This window comes from Capra hircus, chromosome 20 (assembly GCF_001704415.2).
Source record: "Capra hircus breed San Clemente chromosome 20, ASM170441v1, whole genome shotgun sequence".
Taxonomy (NCBI): Eukaryota; Metazoa; Chordata; class Mammalia; order Artiodactyla; family Bovidae; genus Capra; species Capra hircus.
Window position 1 is genome coordinate 22592377 of NC_030827.1, and position 14528 is coordinate 22606904.

The following is a 14528-nucleotide window of genomic DNA, read 5'->3' on the forward strand; positions in this document are numbered from 1 at the left end:
GAAATATGGTAGTCTTCAGTTCTAATGAGGTGGATGAACCTAGAGCCTACTATAGAGTGAGATAAGTCAGAAAGAGAAAAACAAATATAGTATATTAATGCATATATATAGAATTGATGAACCTATTTGCAAGGCAAGAATAGAGACTTAGACATAGAGAACAAACTTATGGACACATCAGGGGCAGGAGAGGATGGGACAAATTGAGAAAGTAGGATTGAAATATATACATTACCATATTTAAAATAGATAGTTATTGGGAAGCTGCTATATAACACAGGAAGCTTAGCCTGGTGCTCTGTGACAACCTAAGGGGGTGGGATGGCACAAGGTAGGGGGCATGTGGGATAGAGAATCAGGAGGAGGGAAGGAACATATGTATACCTATGGCTGGATTCATGTTGATGTACAGCAGAAACTAACACAATATTGTAAGGCAATTATCCTACAATTAAAAATAAGTGAATTAAAAAAAAGAAACGGCTCAAATAAAGACAGTAAAAAGCCTAAATAAGTATCAGAAGGTGTAACTTTTTGAAAATAGCCATATCTGAACTATAGGCCTGTGGTTACTCAATTATACTTATCAAGCATTAATTGTGGCATTTTTCAATATATCTCTGAAATAATAAACATGGTCTAAATGTAGAAAGTTTACATCAGGAAAGCAGTTAATCCAGTCTGCAATTGAATTTAGCGAAAAGTTGATCAATTCCAAGAAATGCTAAAATTATAGTACTTTTGAATCTTTGATTTTAAGAGACTTTAAAGTGGGCAGTTGGATCTTTCCCCAAAGTGTGCCATTACCTGGGAGAGAGAAAACAATATATGCAGAAAGCTAACAGCAAAAATCAGAGCAAAATATGGGGTCACGTTTTGCTTGGATTTTTGGTCAGGGGGTCAAGCCATACATCGTTGGAAGATGACCTCCATTCCATTTTCGCTGAATAGTGTTTCCTCCTGCTTACAGTTGGTACTTAACAGATTCCGAGGGGTGATGAAGATGACTTTCAGTTTTGTGTCCTCTCTAGCCTTCTGCATGGCTACATGGAAGGATCTGGCTTCAGAATCTCCTGGATGAGTTGTTGATGGTGACCTCGGGCAGCATCTCAGAGGAGCCCTAGGCCTGCTGAGAGGCATCTATCACTGACTCACAACAGCCTTAGGTGCTTGCCACGCCCACTCAGTTTCATTGCTCAAAATCCAGACTAGTCCTCAGAACAGGAGACTGATCCCTCTTCTGTGTTTTGTGTTTTCTGCAGTGGGTTTGTCTTTAACAATGAGCCATTCATGCACACCCGGGGAGCTACCCAGGACCTGGGAGACGGCTGCAGGCCCTGCAGGCAACTGGCCATGCTCCAGTCCAGATATTCTTGGGAATGTGGAATTATTTGAATCAAAGGGAAATAAATCTTTTGCAAATGTTAATATAAATGACTGTGGGAAGGGCTTGGTGCTAAAAGAGAAGCTGAGAATTCTTGGTGCCTACTGAGTTATTTTTTGGCAGGCAATACTACTAGGTTGCTATGGGAATGATGAAGACAAAATAATAGTCATATTTTTAATGATTGCTCTTACTTGTGTCATCTTCAACTGTCCTAGGTTGAAAAAAACTTCTGCTAAAATCACTTTACTCCTGTGTCATGTTTTGTTCCTTTTTCTCTTGTACTTAAATTTGCAAACATATCTCTCTAAATCAGTCCATGGATCCAGCTGGACCATACTCTATATAAGCATGAAGAAACCATTACTTTTGAAGTTTATACCTTTCATTATATGCTTTCTGTGGCATAGGCTTCAATTAGAAGGGGTGTACCCGAGGGAATCTGAAATTCTGTGCACTTTTCTGATAGGGGCAGCGGTGGGGGGAAACTGTGCAGCGTGGGACAAGGCCAGCTGACCTGGGCCAGGTCTCCCCTTTGCCTTATCTAGCTGTGCCAACTCAGGGCAAGCAATAAACTTTCCTGAACTAAGTTCCTGCATGTGTAATATGGTGTTCATTACACCACCACTAAAGGGTTGTGAGCCCTATAGAAAATGTATATAAAGTCCTATTACAGGGATCATGAATAACTGGCAAATAGGAGGCCAGTTCCTCAATGTCCATGGCAGGAATCACAACTAAATCTTTTTGTTTTTAATGTCATGTGGGATCTTTCATTGCAGTACACAGGTTCTCTAGTTATGGCACACAGGCTCCAGAGTGCACGGGTTCAGGAGTTGTGGTGCACAGGCTTAGTTGCTCTGCGGCATATGGGATCTTATCTCCCCAGCCAGGGATTGAACCCTTATCCCCTGCATGACAAGGTGGATTCTTAATCTCTGGACCACTAGAGAAGTCCTGCAACTCAATCCTTTTCTTTAAGCTAAGAAGCAGTCTCAGACTCCTCAACACAATGACCTAGGTAGCTACTATCTATCTATCAGAGTTGGCATGCAAGATTTGCCAAAGCACAATCCTTCGAATTTTATTGACGCTCACTAGGCGGTAGTTCTTAATTATTACTATTCTTCTGTTATTACTATTAACAGGAGGCTGTGGATGCAATAAGGATGCAGAAGATGTGGGTTTGATCCCTGAGTTGGGATGATCCCCTGGAGGAGGAAATGGCAACCCACTCCAGTATTCTTGCCTGGAAAATCCCAAGGACAGAGGAGCCTGGAGGGCTACAGTCCAGGGGCTGAAAAGAGTCAGCCACAACTGAACTACTGAGCATGCATGCATGTAGATGTCACAGCAGGAGACACAGGCGGCTACTTTTTGCTTTGCCCATTATAATTCATTTTGTATCCAGAGCCAGCAGCTTTGGATACGCTGATAGCTCACCTAACTTGGGGTACTGGTCTCTGATCTTTGTATCTCTGTTGGTCTGTTCTTCCCCTTTCTTTGCTGGTTCCTCTTCATCTCACAGACCTCCAAACACTGAAGTGTCTCAAGGCTCTTTTACTTTTTTATCCACCTTCACTATGATCTCATGGTTTTCAATATCATCCAGATGCTAACAATATCAACATTTGGATCTCCAGGCTGGATTTTAGCTCTGAATTCTATTGCATATTCAACTGCATACTTGAGACACATCTCTAATAGGATGTCTGTAATATGTTGTATCTATTAATTGAGTACCTAAAAAGCATCTCCAGTCTAACAAGTTGGTGTTAAACTCATGATTCATGATCCCCTCCCCCACAAGCCATATCCACTACTCCCATAATCTTTCTCATTTAAGCAAGAAGCAATTCTTCCCAAGAGCTACTCAAGAGGAAAAGCTTGAAGTCATGGATTCTTCTCTTTTCCTCATACCCCATGTCCAATTCACCAAGTCCCATGGCTTGAACCTCCAAAAATCTTCCTCCTTCTTACCATCTCTACCACTACCATCATAGTTCAAGCCATGATCATCTCTCACCTGGATTATTGTCATAGCCAATAAGAGACTACAATTGTTTTTCAGCATGTAGGTCGTGTGATTCTTTTAAATAGAAATCAGACCCAGTCACTCCTCTGTTCCATACCTGCCACATCTTGCCATCTCACCTTGCATACAAAGCAGAGCCCCTCCATTGCTCTAAAAGCCCTCACATGATTGGCATCAACCACCTTCCAGACACCATCCCCTTCCACTGGACCTGCACTCATTCTGTTGTAGCCACACTGGTTTTATTGCTGTTTCAAGTAGATCCTCTTCCTGCTTCGGGTCTTTGCACTATTGACTCTCTGCTTGAGAAGAGCTTCGTCCAGATACACACAAAACTTGCCTTCTCATTTCTTTCATCCCAGGTTATCAGAAAAACCATCTTAAATATAAAACATAGCAACTACCCTCCTTACCCCTTCAGTCGACACCTCCTGTCCATGGCACTTCTCAATATCTGACATATTATGGCTTTACTTGTTTATTTAAAGTAAATAAATGTAATGATGCTTTGGTGTTCAAGTATTGAGAACAGAAGTGCCCCTTTAATTACCAATCTTACCTTCCCAAGGTGGTCTTTCCCCTTCTTGCATTCCCCAAATCCTACTTATTCTTCCAGACATAGCTGAAATCCCTTTCTTGTAAGTAAGACCTCTGAGCTCCATTCATGTCAGAGGTATTAGGTCCTTTCTTAAATTCCCAAAGTTCCCACCATCCAGTCCTTGGTTCATTGTTCATGCAGTTTGGACACCTTTTCCACTGCTTCATGGAACGAGTATCTGAATATTTTACTGTTCAACCTTGTATAAGCTTATATTTGAAATCCTCCACTGGATCAGACTATAAACTGGTTTGGAGTGAAGAAAGTAATCCCTTGGGTAACTCAAGGCCTTGACCATATCTGATACTCAATAAATGTGCATTTCTGTCAGATTTTATTAACTTGCCAATGAGAATAATAGACAAAAATCATGAATTCTACGCTGAGGAAATAGATTTACTCTGCCTTCTTAGTATTTTTTTATTTCCTTCAATTTCTTTCCCTCCAAAGAAATTAGCTGTGAATTAGGTCTGCTATGGTGTCATGAGAAACGCTGGGCTGGAAGAAGCACAAGCTGGAATCAAGATTGTTGGGAGAAATATCAATAACCTCAGATATGCAGATGACACCACTCTTACGGCAGAAAGTAAAGAGGAACTGAAAAGCCTCTTGATGAAATTGAAAGACGAGAGTGAAAAAGTTGGCTTAAAGCTCAACATTCAGAAAACGAAGATCATGGCATCTGGTCCCATCACTTCATGGGAAATAGATGGGGAAATAGTGGAAACAGTATCAGACTTTGTTGTTTTGGGCTCCAAAATCACTGCAGATGGTGACTGCAGCCATGAAGTTAAAAGATGCTTACTCCTTGGAAGAAAAGTTATGACCAACCTAGATAGCATGTTGAAAAGCAGAGACATTACTTTACCAACAAAGGTCTGTCTAGTCAAGGCTATGGTTTTCCAGTAGTCATGTGCGGATGTGAGAGTTGGACTGTGAAGAAAGCTGAGAGCTGAAGAATTGATGCTTTTGAACTGTGGTGTTGGAGAAGACTCTTGAGAGTCCCTTGGACTGCAAGGAGATCCAACCAGTCCATTCTGAAGGAGATCAGCCCTGGGATTTCTTTGGAAGGAATGATGCTAAAGCTGAAACTCCAGTACTTTGGCCACCTCATGCAAAGAGTTGACTCATTGGAAAAGACTGTGATGCTGGGAGGGATTGGGGACAAGAGGAGAAGGGGATGACAGAGGATGAGATGGCTGGATGGCATCACTGACTCAATGGACATGCTGCTGCTGCTGCTGCTAAGTCACTTCAGTCGTGTCTGACTCTGTGCGACCCCATAGACGGCAGCCCACCAGGCTCCCTCGTCCCTGGGATTCTCCAAGCAAGAATACTGGAGTGGGTTGCCATTTCCTTCTCCAATGCATGAAAGTGAAAAGTGAAAGTGAAGTCGCTCAGTCATGTCCGACTCTTAGTGACCCCATGGACTGCAGCCTACCAGGCTCCTCCATCCATGAGAATTTCCAGGCAAGAGTACTGGAGTGTGGTGCCATGATGGATGTGAGTCTGAGTGAACTCCGGGAGTTGGTGATGGACAGGGAGGCCTGGTGTGCTGCGATTCATGGGGTCTCAAAGAATCAGACATGACTGAGTGACTGAACTGAACTGGTGGTATCTGCAAAGACATTAGTAACATAAGCTCTTTTGTGTGGGTCTGGCTTAAAGATTTTCAGAGAGAAGAAATCAACTTGAAAAGGAACAAAGAAGAATGTGTTTTGAGAGTCTTAAAGGGAAGTGGTCAAGAAAGTCAGTGTTTCAGGAACATATTTATGATATTTCTATTTATGGTAGGGTAGCAGCATAGTGAGTCTAGTAAAAGATGTGTTTGTAATTTGTCTCTTGGTAATTGACATACCTCCAGAGTGATTCTAAAAATGTATGTTCCCATTTCATTTGAAATTAAATGTCATAATTGGCGTATATTCATTCTAAGGCTGTTAGGATGTTGAAAATCAGAACAGAGATTCATGCGGGGTAAAGGGAGACCAACCCCTGATGTGGGCGGGTAGCCAGCCTCACAGGAAACCCATTTCTGATCATTGTGCAGTGGAAGGTGAGGTGGAAGGAAGGGCTCTGGATATGCAGGACTTGTGTCCTCCTTCCTTGAAGGCCATGGGCAGTGATAAAGGATTACTCACCACAGAGCTCTGTTGACCTGTCCACTCAGGTCAATAAATACTGCCATTTCCACTGACTCATTTTGTGGGAAAAAAGATGACAGTCAAGAAAGAGGGAGAGAGTGGGTAGGAAGGGAATTTTGTAATTTGTTATAGCATATTCCCCTACCCCCAATATTTTATTGTGAAGATTTTGAAATATACAGAAAAGTGAGTGAATTACACCGTGAACACCTATATACCCACTTAAATTCTACAATGAACATTTTGTTAGAATTATTTTATTACCTATCTCTTCATCCCTCTATCAATCTGTCTCAAGAAGAACATTCTAAGAGTTTTAACAAAGGCTTTCACCTGTGTGACCCAAACCCTTATCCAGATATAAAAGTCTTCACCTCAGAAAGTTCCTCATGCCTCTCTCCAGGAAGTCCCTGCTCCCACCTCACTCCCAGAGGTTACCATTTTCCTATATTTCTTTTTACCGTAAATTAGTTTTGTTCTAGAGCTTTTCGTGAGACTTCTTTCATTCAAATTTTGAAATTCATCCATATTGTTATGTATATCCATTTATTTTTTAAACTAAAATAATCTCTATTCATTTTCACATTTTCAGAGAATCAGGTTAGCAAATATTTAGAAAGTAGTAGGGGAAAAGGGAAAACGAAGGTATTTTTTTTAGGGAAGAGTTGAAAGGGACCCTAATGACAGCTGTACTGGCCCTTAATTTTCCATATGAAGTAATAGAGGACCAGTGATTGCTCAGGGTTATGTAGACTAAGCTGAACAAGAACCCAAGTCTCTTGATTCGATGCTTGAAACAGTTCGGGAGCAGCTAAGTGGGGTGGTTGTTTTGAGCTGAAGCCATGTGAGACTCGAGAGTTTCAACAGAGACTTGCTTTAGAGGATGTGAAACTCCACTAACCTCATGTGACAAGAAATCCTCCGAGGCCTTGGTGCAGAGCCAGGGTGGGGAAGTCTGATGCGGCTTTGTGTTACCAGCTCCAAATCTGAACCACTGGCTGAGGGTGGCTTTCTGATGTGCAGTAAAACGAGACATGGGACAAGGGAGCTTTTCTCAGCAGCATACACAGGCAGGTTAACGCTAAAGGAACAAAAAGCCAAGAAAGGCGTCTTCAGCCGCATTGTCCTCCCATAGGAAGGGACATGGAGCTGAAAATAAAACACCGGGGGCAGGGGGGTGGGGGGCGGTATACCATGTTACAGACAGAGCCTTTGTCTCCAACTCAGCCCAGAATGACAGTGACCTGGTGGTGCCTGCCTGCCAGCTGTTGGCTGGCCTTTGTGAAAGTCCCTGATGTCCAGGCCAATGCTTAGTGGGCAGGTATCCATAGCATGAAGCCAACTGGCACTGCCACCACCTTTGTTGGTGAAATGAGCCCAATGTCAGGGAACTAAGGCTGCTGGGCCACTCTGGCTACCAGCTGGCAGGTGCAAGCCCCAGGGGCAGGTGCCCTAGGGAGACAAGGCTGGTGTTGCCACGGTAACTGACCAAAAAAGGCCGTTTCTCCTTCAAGGTCGGTTTGACCTCTTTTCTGCCTGGGGAATGCGGTGAGGAAGAAGAGAGTTTGCGGCAACTCTGACTTGTGTGTGAATGCATTGCTCGTCTGTTTTGAATGCATTACTTCTCATTGGATCTTATTAGTGTCCCCTGCTGGGCAAATCTGGGGGCTGGTGGATCTCTTGGGGGATGTTGTCGTGGCCGGAGATCAGGTCACCAGAGAAGTCCCAGGAGAGACAGTCCAGTGTAAACCAAGCAGGACTGAACAAAGAATTCCAAAGGCGTTTCTGAAGGGCAGCCAGTCAGGTTGGACGGGTTCTTTGGGCTATTCCGGGATAAGAGATTAGTGCTGACTGTTTGTGGCTTGTCACCCTAGATGTCCTTTGGCCAGCCTGTCCTGGGCACAGGGGTGAAGGGACTCTTGTCAGCTTGCTGGGTGCCTCAGCAGTTTGACACAATGAGTTCATTGTAAAGAAGTAAACTTTCCTTAGCACCGGTGTCCTTCTCTCTGTAGCTCTTGCATGCCTTTACCTCGGGCAAACAGATATTCTGGCTTGGATAGAAAAGTTTCATTTAATGTTTGTATTTCTGTGTCTCAAACTCTGGTTCTGACTCAGGTCATTAGGTTGTGGCAGGAATTTTCCCACTTCCCATCTCATGTGTGTGCCCACATGATGAGCTTCACTTTCTGTGTCCTTACTTAGGTTTCTATTAGGAGAGATGATAGTGTTATAATGGTGGTGGAGGGGCTTCCTGAAGCCCTGGAAATTTTTACTCCTATCTTTCCAGTGGGAGGCTGTCAAAATTATTCAGGTAGGATGGCACTCTGACAGTAGGAAATGCTAGTGACTCTTGGTAAATCATGAGAAAATTAACCATGCAAATATAACCATGGAAATAAGCCTCTGTCTCCTAATGCGTGAAATGAAAAGATTAGATTGAAGGCTCTTAAAACTTTGCCAGCTAGTTTTCTAAGATTTTTCATTTCAGCATGGAAAAGAGAAGCTCTGAATAGGTTCGACAAGTAATAAACTGACCTTACTTACAAATTTTTGCCCTAGATTCTATATTTAGTAAATATTTATAATTCATCTATTAATATAGGCACTTGGGATACAGAAACAGGAAAGTAGAATTTTCCTGGAGGATCTCATGGTCTAATGGGGAGGGATAGCAGGAAGAAATTATTCTCAAAATTAGCAGGAGTCTGGGGACTTCCCTGGTGGTCTAGTGGTTAAGACACTGAGCTTTTAACACAACCCTGTTTCACAAGTTTGGTCCTTGGTGGGGAACTAAGATCTCACATGCTGCGTGGTGTGGCTGAAACACAAACACACACACACACACATACACTGACTGGCCGTTTTCAAAATTCTGTTTGGAAAAGAGTTACCTTTTGGTTTGGAAAAGCACTTTAATGGGCATATTTAATGTGGAAAGATGAGCCCTTCCCTCTCCTCCTGAACTGGCAAGGTCAGGACTAAAGTGATGTGAAACATTTGCCTTAGATGCAGAAAGAAGGGGATGCCAAAAAACTTAGTGATCAAGATAAATACTATTAGAATGTAACACTTAAAAAATAAAAAATAAAAAAGTCCATGATGAACAAAGGGTGCAAATTTTAAAGGAAGAGAGAATCTGATCCTGCAAGTGTATAATCTTATCTCACTTTCCTCACCCTAATTCTGGTCCTGGTTCCAATAAAACTTTTTATTTAGAAAGTAATCCAATTTGACTTTTTAAAACCATGGCAGTAAAATATCTCAAGATTTAGACAAGAGTGGTACAGAGTTTAGGGTTTTGGAGGTTTTTCATTAGAAGGAGAAGGCCCTTGAGGGCACGGGGTCCCTGGAAGATGGTGGTGAGCATAAATGAGAAATTCTTCATAGAGAATGGTTGATAAATATTTATGAAAAAATGGTTCGAAATGGTTGACGTTGTTCCTTACACTGTGCTGCAACTACCCACTCTGTCCCCTACCCCTCAGTTAGATGTCTGATACACACAGTAATCCATGGACTCATACTGCTTTGAGAAAGAGGAAGGAAGAAGGGTGGTGCCCAGCACGGGAGGAAGTGGTCTAGTGAGAGGAGGGCAGATGGAGAAGCCAGGCAGGATGAAGTAAGGCCCAGCTCAGGAGAAGTTTCATCCCCTGAAATCCACTGGAGAGAAAATGGAAGGAGTCTGGACTTTGTAGATTCAGCCCATACACTGAAATATTGCATGCTTTGCAATATTAAGGGAAAGAGAGACTTCAGGTAACAGACACTGGGGCTGCACCTGTAAATCAAAAATTGTGTGACTGTACCAGATCTTTGGAGAAGGCAATGGCCTTTGGTTTACCCCTCCAGGTCCACTCACCATCCTTCTCTCGGCTTTCTTCCTGGAAGGCTGCCGTGATCCATAGATCACGTTACAGAGCTTTCTTGCTCCTTGGCTTCTAGCTGGATTTAGCCCTTGACAAACACCAGAAGACTTTTAGAAGAAGCCAGGAGAGTGAATTTGCTCCTTTCCTGAGGGTTTGCTATAGGCTGGTTCCAATTCCTGCCAAACATCCCTCTCATTCCTTTGCCAGGCTCTGAGAACCACTCCTTCCTGTTACCCTTTCAGGCTAGAGGTGGTACCAGCCCCTTCTATTCCCTGGGGGTGCACCATCTTTTGTGATTTCCTTCTATACTGCTTCTTTGTAATAAGCTGATACAGACCCTGACTGATACAGATGTGAGAAGTATTAAAAAGGGTTGTACAGAGCATTATAGTTTGGAGGGGGAAGAAGCAACCAATTGCCCAGTGGGAGGAAGATGGGTGGGCATAGAGGGCTTCACAGGTGATGTCTGAGCAGAATCTTATAGAATGAGACATTTCCTCTGGATTAGGTTAAACCTCAGCCTGAAAACAGTCTTACATCTGTCAGGCAGGTGTTGGTGTATGCAAATCTTGATGGTCTGCATGTTCTTAAAAGACAGTGATTATCCAGCAGGCTTAAAAAGCACAGAAAACTGAAGCAATAGAATAGCAATCGCCCATATTCCTGTAATTCCTACTGATAATCTGGCATGTTTTCTTCCAGATTTTTTACAGAGTTGAAATCACACTCTGTATACCATTTGGATCCTAGTTTTCTCTAACATTACGTAGTAAGCAATTTTCCCACAACTGAAAGGTGATGTGAATATCTGCTCAGAGGCTGCTCCTTTTAGAGGTAGCACAGTAACCTTAAGGAACTGAATGCTATTATATCATATTGACATAGTCTGACTTTTAATAAATAATTCTCCAATAATTTTTCATTTTTATATCATTATTTCTTTTTGCATTTTTATGTCATTAAAAGTTTTTACTAAATTAAAAAAAATTGATTCTGAAAAACCTGACTATAGACATACCTGTACTTCAAGATGGCTGAATTACTGTAGAATTTTGATGGGTTGTTTTCTTTTTCATAATATTAAGGAAGATTGAGTTTTCTTTTGGTGGGTGAGGAAGAGGGGAAGTGGTAGCTGGGACTCCATTCTGAGGGTATGCCCAGGAACTTGGCCAGGTAAGGATTCCTTACAAATGGACATTAGCAGCAGTGACAGCCGAGTTAGATTTTATGATGTACTGAATAATTCCTTTCCAAATTTTCCACACCTTCAGCGTTAGTCCATGCAACATGGACTTCTGTTGACAGTGACTGATAGAAGAGGCAAGAACAGTGAGTGTACAAAGGATAAAGGGTTGTAAAGAGTGGACAAGAGGGTCAGGACTGATTGGGAGGATCCTGGACCAGGGGTTTGAGGAGAGAGGTAAGTGGCTCTCCCCCAGGGGAAGCATCCTGTGGCTGGCCCTTCTGTAGTTCTAAGAATTATATATGGATATCAAAAGAAAGAGCAACCCCAAAGCCTGATGGACTCATTATATGTCACTCCAGTAGGAGGCACTGAGTTGTTTAGTCATGTCTGGCTCTTGTGACCCTTTGGACTGTAGACTGCCAGAATCCCCTGTCCATGGGATTCTATAGGAAGAATACTAGAGTGGGTTGCCATGCCCTCCTCTGGGGATCTTCCTGACCCAGGGATTAAACCTGTGTCTCCTGTGTCTTTGCAGGCAGATTCTGCATCAGGGAAGCCCAGGAGAAAGTAATAGGGAAATAAAGGAGGGGATGGATGAGGAGACAGTGTGAGGAATGGATTTGGTGACATTGTGTGGGAAGATATTGGTTATTAGAACTAGATGAGGGAAGTAATATTTTACCAGAAGAGTTGCTACAAAATGATTGAGAAGAGTACCAGTATCAGTATCAGTATGAGTATCAGTATCAATTGATAAACTGAACAGGGTTTGGAAAGGGAAAAAGGTAAGCTCTGTGTAGAGAGAAGTAAACTTCCCTTTATAAAACTGAAATGTGGCAAGGTAAGCTATGATCCAACTTATGATTTGTAATAGGTACTTATAGGAAAGGGATTAATAGTCCAATGGACTTGACCTCCCAAAATAACAAAATTACTTGGGTTTGTTTCCCTTTGGGTGTTCACCCCATGATTAGACTCGTAAAAAACCTGAAATTATCAGTGCATTTCTTTTTAGTGAAAACTCTTTTTCATTAGAAACCTGAAATAAATGACTTATTTATTCTCACGCTATTATCCAGCCATCTTTCAGCTCACACTCAGCCTCTGTTTGATGTGAAGCTTGGGAATGGCTTAGAAAAAGCATCTGATTGAGACATTTTTCACACGACTTTGCCAGAAGGGGTTTCTGCATTCAGCCTGGGAGGCTTCTACCCTGAGAACTGCCTTAACTGAACATTCAAATATGATTGCAAGAACTTGGATGTGGAATTCATAATAGTTTCTGAAAATAAGTTATAGAGTGGTTCTCTTTTTTCCTTGCGAAATGAAAACATAGCACCTCTTAGGGAAAGGTTTGGATAATTCTGGGAAAATACAGACATAATGTTTCGATGAGCCTTTTATTGTCATATTGATTGGATAAGCTTTGGTTTGGGAATCTGTCTTAGAAAGAAGCATATCGAATTTTGGCAAGAAGGCTGTTTTAATAAAACATAATCTTTAAAGCTCAGAGACCCATTACTTAATGCCTAAGCTAGGTTAAACAGCCATTGCTTCTGCTATATCCCTAGAATCTTATGTTTGCATAGTATGAAACCAGTACCAACCACCCCTATCAAAAATCAACTAAAGAAAAATATAAAAATACTTCCTCTGTCTAACAGTAGAGTATTCTTTTATGTGAGGTGTCTCTGGGCTGGAAAGCAGGAATGAGTTCTCAGCATCCTGGAATATTTTTCTTGTATTAACACAGCATTGGAAGGTCTCTAACATTGAGTTCAGGACTATTCATCTGAGCTTGTCAGTGTTGCCTTCTCTTTTCTTAATAATTTGATTCCAAATAGGGGACACCCATTTGGATGTATGTAGATTACATAAATTTGAGGATAAATTCTACTACTGTTACATAAATTCTGCAATCTGAATCAATATTCCTAAAAGAAGTCCACATGTTAGACTGACGGACTGAGACAAAAAGGATAAAATTTTATAAGAAATGAACATTAGATCTTAGGTTGTGCTTTTGTTTGTGCTTAGTCGCTCAATGGTGTCCAAACCTTTGCCACCACACGGACTGCAGCCCGCCAGGCTTTTCTGTCCATGGGGATTCTCCAGGCAAAAATACTGGAGCAGATTGCCATGGCCTCCTTAAGCGTATCTTTACAACCCAGGGATCGAACCAGGGTCTCCTGCATTGCAGGTGGATTCTTTACCATCTGAGTCATCAGGGAATCCCAGATCTTAGGTTAAAATTGTTCAATTGACTGGAGATGACTGGCTTAACAGATGTCCATGGGAAAAGTCTCATGAGTTTTATCCCCAGGAAGTTCGGCGGGAACTTGCAATATCACATGACAAGCATCAACTCTTAGAGTACATTCATGGAGTTAGAATTCTCCTATCAAGTGTGGGCCTTTATTTTAACCCTGGCCAAACTTCTCCTGAATTCCATGTCTTTAAAAGGGTCCAAGACAAAAACTGAGTGACTCTATCCTGTGGGAAACTGTTGCAGGAATTTCAGGAGCCATGATTTAGCCCAAAGAGGAAAAGCTTGGGAAGAGTCCTGAATGATTGCTGTCTGGAAATATTTATCAGAAAGGGTAAGAGTTTTCTGGAATTTGACAGTCTGGCACTGGTCTAAGACTGGCATTGATGTCTGAGGATTGCAAGGGAAATCCTTTGGGGGTTAAAATAAAGGAAAATTCTGTGATGAACTAGATTTGTTCAAAAGTGAAATGCCCTGGCATGGAAGGAGGGAAGCCCCCTGGTCCTGCAGAATGAGGCCAGAGATCAACCTTCTGGCAAGGAGGTTGTGGGGAGACTGAAGTGTGATGATGCTCTAGGTTGCCTTTCAGAGTCCGTCCATTATTAAGTAGGCAAAGTTTGTCTCTAGAGCTGTCCCGTCTCCCCTTTACCCCAGCTGTTACTTTGGGAATGACAGGATCACCTGCATCCCACCACAATATTGATGACTCATAAGACTTGAGGTTTTGAGAAACTGATACTTCAATAAATTTCCACCAAATAGTGTGGAGCACTTCTTTTCATGGTGACCACACTTGCTTTTTGGCTTCCCAGGTGGTGCTAGTGGTAAAGAACCTGCCTGCCAGTGCGGGAGATATAAGAGAAGTGGGTCTGATCCCTGGGTTGGGAAGATCTCCTGGAGAAGCAAATGGCAACCCACTCTAGTGTTCTTGCCTGGAGAATCCCATGGACAGAGGAGACTGGTGGGCTACGGTCCTGAGAGTCACAAAGAGTCAGACATGACAGGAAGCAACTTAGGACAAATGGACACTTGCTTTAGCCTACAAACAA